This window comes from Lynx rufus, unplaced genomic scaffold (assembly GCF_022079265.1).
Source record: "Lynx rufus isolate CCGP_SWC_20201006 ecotype Redwood Valley unplaced genomic scaffold, mLynRuf1.p SCAF_6, whole genome shotgun sequence".
Classification (NCBI taxonomy): Eukaryota; Metazoa; Chordata; class Mammalia; order Carnivora; family Felidae; genus Lynx; species Lynx rufus.
In genome coordinates, this window is record NW_025814878.1 from 6,911,612 (window position 1) to 6,915,451 (window position 3,840).

The following is a 3,840-nucleotide window of genomic DNA, read 5'->3' on the forward strand; positions in this document are numbered from 1 at the left end:
GGAGGGATGAAATTATTGAACCACGAAACATGGGCACAGAGGGAGAGGAGTTGGCCCTTGGAAGAGGAGGCAACACAGAAGGCGAACCTGGCCTCTTTGTGTTGCCTGCGTCCTGGCCGGTGAGGCCAGCATCGGAGTCATTCTGATTCCCAGCTTCCCGTGTCTGACCTCCTGTGACTGACCACTGTGTGGCATCCACAGGGGACGTTACATGGAGTGGGACGGAAGTGGAGCCTGCCGGTTCCCTCTGAGGTTGTTCAAGTTACCTCCTTTGTTTGGTTCTGCCCAGCAGCGGGGATTTCCTGGGACTCCAGAGCCCGTATCGCAAGTTTAACCACCAAAGGGCTCTCTCTCTGTTGGCCTCTAAACAGAGGATGCTCCAGCTCTTGGAATCTGTTCTCCCCTGACCCCACAGCTGTTTCTCTGGGACAAAGCTCAGGTGAAAGAAGAAAAAGTAGACAAGGAATGAATTTTAAATTTTTTTACAGTCTTTATTTTTGAGAGAGAGAGAGACACAGAGAGAGGCAGAGGGGCAGAGAGTGAGGGAGACACAGAACCTGAAGCAGGCTCCAGGCTCTGATGTCAGCACAGAGTCTGACACGAGACTCGAACCCACCAACTGTGAGATCATGACCTGAGCTGAAGTCGGATGCTTAACCGACTGAGCCACCCAGGGGCCCCGAAAGGGAACGAATTTAACCTCATTCCTCTGTAACTGAAAGAAAAACTTACATGGAGCTCAAATGGAAAAAAGAGGTTTGATCTGGGAGTGCAGTGCATGCTAGAAAACAATTCCTGTTATTATCACTTGGGAGCTGGTTGTGGGTTTGAACAACCATTTTGCTGACTTTTTGGCAGCAAGTGTGAGTTTTCCTGTTCAATTAGGTCTTTGGGAGGGTTCTTAAAATCCTGTCGAATCATTTGACTCCTACAGGAAAACACTGATTGGTATTAATTTTCATCCTTTGCCTTTTGATGTTGAAGTAGACTGAAGCACTTCCTCCTTTTCTGCTGTGTTCTTTTTCTTTCCACCTTTCCCCCATCCCAAATGATTATAGTATTTCCAAATACAAGGGGCCAGTTGTAGAAAATTCAAGAATAGGGTCCTGTTATAGGCTCAAAGGATGAAGGGTCCAAATAGGATCCAAATAGGAGGAATGAATGTGCTGTTAGTGAAAATCTGGTTGTGTTGATTAGTAGCAAATGTGGAATTTAAATGCCCTTGGTAGGTTAAAACTTGAAGAAAAAGAAATTGCCCTCCTCTGCATGCAATTGTAGCTACCTAATGAAAGAACAAACATCTTTTAGACTGAACTCCAACTTCATTAAAGTTGCTGAATTATAGTCTGGAGCATTTGGATATGTATTTCTATTTGATTTGAAATGTCATTATAAATACTTTTGTTAGGCCAAACTAAAATTAGAAAAATACAAAATACTAAATGGACAGTTATTTTTATGTTTTTGTTAGCACCTTAAAAATTTTGTAAAATTTTGGGTGAGTGTGTTTATGATATTCAAACCTGTGTTTTCTTTCTCACGTTAAAAGTTGACTTGGCCTAATTCAATTAGAGTTGTATTTTTAGGTTCAAAATGACTTATGTTAATTTTTTTTTTTTTTACCCCAAACTTTGGTCTATCATTATCAACATGGAGTTTATATTTGAAACAAAAATCAGAGTCTGAAACTCTTGGTATTCTGTGTACTCGTTCAGAGATTATGAGTCCCACAAAGTTGAAATGAAACTATAAGAACACGTTGCCACTGGCATTCTGTTCTTTTGGACACTCTGCAATCTGATAGTGGGAATGAAAAGGAGCATAAATCCGTGGGGGAAATGCAGAATGGATGGTTCCTTCTTTGTCTATAGCATACTGCTTTGTTAGCTGCGGCTTTAGCCCTTGTGGGTAAGGAAGCTCAACTCTTTTGTGGATATTGCTTCATATAACAGCTCTTCAAAAATAACAGCCATAAATCCTGGAAAATAGGATTTAACGGTGTCACTGTTTCTCTTTTGTGTTAGAAAAGTGTAGTCAACACCTCCAAGTCTGATTTAAGATAGGTGAGGTTTTTGAACATTTATCCAATTGACATTGATCTCCGAGTTAACAGATAGGGTTCAGTAAAAGAAAGCCAAATATCAGCTTTCCTACTGTAGGATGACTTAATTAACCTAACTGAATGATCAAAAGAATTCGAATAAGTAGGGCAGCACTCGTGAGACTTAAAAAAAAAAACAAAGAACAAAAGTTTGAGGACTTTACTACCTGAATTATCTGATGGGGAGCCTGGGTATTTAGGAAAATAACTACATTACCGTGGTGCGAAGAATTCAGACCAAATGGAGTTGAACGAAAGACAAGATCATCAACAGCCTGGATAATTTAGTTAACTGATGACTTTGCAGTGAGGTAATGTCATAGATAAGAATGCTTAGCCCTAAATGCAGGATATTTCGCGGGCATTTTGCAGAATTATATGGGATCGCTCAAATAAAAGATAACCCAAGAGACATTCATGAGACAATTATTTGCAAAGGAAACACTGAATAATTTGGAATGTTCTGCAAATAGTAAAGGCAATGGGATGGGAAGAAAACAATAATTAAGAGGACCTCTGATGGTAAGATAAAGCTGCATTTTTGGAGTAGCTTGTGTTATTTATTTATTTTTTTCTTTCATTCTTTAGAAACAGTGTTTTGGACTGGGGAAGGAGACTGGGTCTTGCCAGATTAATAAACTGTTTAAAAGCTTCCTTATTTTTGCTACTTCCTTGTGTATCAACTAAATTGTAGTGCTAACCACTAATCCAAAGAGTTCCAGCCTTAGTTCTCAAATTAAGAAATTAATAAAATATGGGGGTGACTCAGTGGCTGAGTCGGCTGAGCGACTGGCTCTTGATTTTGGCTCAGGTCACGATCCCAGGTTTGTGGGATTGAGGCCCATGTTAGTCTCTGTGCGAACAGCATGGAGCCTGCTTGGGATTCTCTCTTTGCCTTTCCCCCAGTCTTTCTCTTTCTCTCAAAATAAATAAACAAACAAACATTAAAAAAAGAAATTAATAAAATATGGACTAGCTCAAAATGTTAATATCATATCGGCCCTTAAAGCTTTCTTGTCTGGGTCTAGCAGCATACTTTCCTTTGATAAAACTGCTGGAGAAATCTACCCCCCCTTAGAAAATCACATGATGCCTTTTTTATTTTTTTAAGTTTATTTATTTATTTTGAGAGAGACAGAGACAGCGTGAGCAGGGGAGGGGCAGAGAGAGAGGGAGACAGAAAGTCCCAAGCAGGCTCTGCACTGTCAGCACAGAGCCCCATGTGGGGCTTGAACCCAGAAACCCTGAGATCATGACCTGAGCTGACACCAAGATAGTGGTTTCAAGACGCTTAACTGACTGAGCCACCCAGTCGCCCTGCGTGGTGACTTTGATCTGTAAATATTACTGGCATCTGTTTCTGATTCTTCCTTGTGCCTAGTTTAGTGCCCTCCAAGTACTGAATAAATGTTTCATTGGTCGATTAAATGACCTCCATGTGCAAGCAGACCCAAAGTCAGAAAAACGAAGGAGCTGGAAGAGAAATCGAGACTTGGGTTTTAGTTATCAGTTCTACAAATTCAATTCAGTTTAGAAAAGGATTTACTCAGGTACTTGTTATGTGTCATGAACTGGCCATAGACATCAAGGCCCAAATGAGTAATTCTGCTTCTGAAGAGGACAGCATAGCTATGCTGTGCAATGCTATAGCAATGCTATGCATTTTGGTACCGTGCATACGTTTACAGTGTGATAGCATAGCTACGGATTACAGCTGGCAGAGAAGAAAACTTGGCAAA